This window comes from Tigriopus californicus, chromosome 6, assembly GCF_007210705.1.
Source record: "Tigriopus californicus strain San Diego chromosome 6, Tcal_SD_v2.1, whole genome shotgun sequence".
NCBI classification, from domain to species: Eukaryota; Metazoa; Arthropoda; class Copepoda; order Harpacticoida; family Harpacticidae; genus Tigriopus; species Tigriopus californicus.
The window spans coordinates 2,759,104-2,759,819 of record NC_081445.1 but is presented as its reverse complement, the minus strand read 5'-3'; positions in this window follow the sequence as shown (position 1 = coordinate 2,759,819).

Genomic DNA, 716 nt, shown 5'->3' with positions numbered 1-716 from the left:
CTCTTCCCCCTCTCACAATGATCACGAGAATATCGTTTTTTGGTGACCGAGGATTTCCTGTTTCTCCTCCCTTCAAAATGTATCCGGACATTCCTCACCCATGGTCGTAGCTGGGCTGACCAGCCCCTCGGGTACTGGAGCTTTTTCCATGGTTTGATGGTTTGATGACGTCACTAAGAGCATTAGGCTGGCATTTGGTCGACATCTGACCGACAAACGGACTACACAATGGGCAATCCAACAACTTTGTGATTTTCCCAAGATAATAACATACATTATCTTCACATTTTTGATAAAAACCGTTCCGGTAACAATCATTCGTCTTGTACATCATTTTGTCCATGTCATATTTAGGATGATGTACTCGATTGTGGACGGAACAATAATTCCTGTCTGAATTTAGCCGTTGACCTTCGAGGTACCGCCATCTAGTGGCTGTTTTTCAGGACTTAATCCTGCAGCTGTTTCTTCTCAAGGTTCAATGCAATTCGATTCCATAGCTGAAGCTCTAGAATGGCAAAAAGAGAAGGAGTTGGATAAATATTTTTCATTCACTACCGTTGGAAAATCCAAAGGCATCGAGGGCTTTCAAATTCATAGGAAATGAGTTGGACCAGCAGTTTTGCTCACAAGTTTTCTTTGTAGGGGACTTCAATTTTTCATCTAGTGTTGTAGAGTGGGAGGCTATTCCAGATGGGTTTATTCCCGTATTGAAA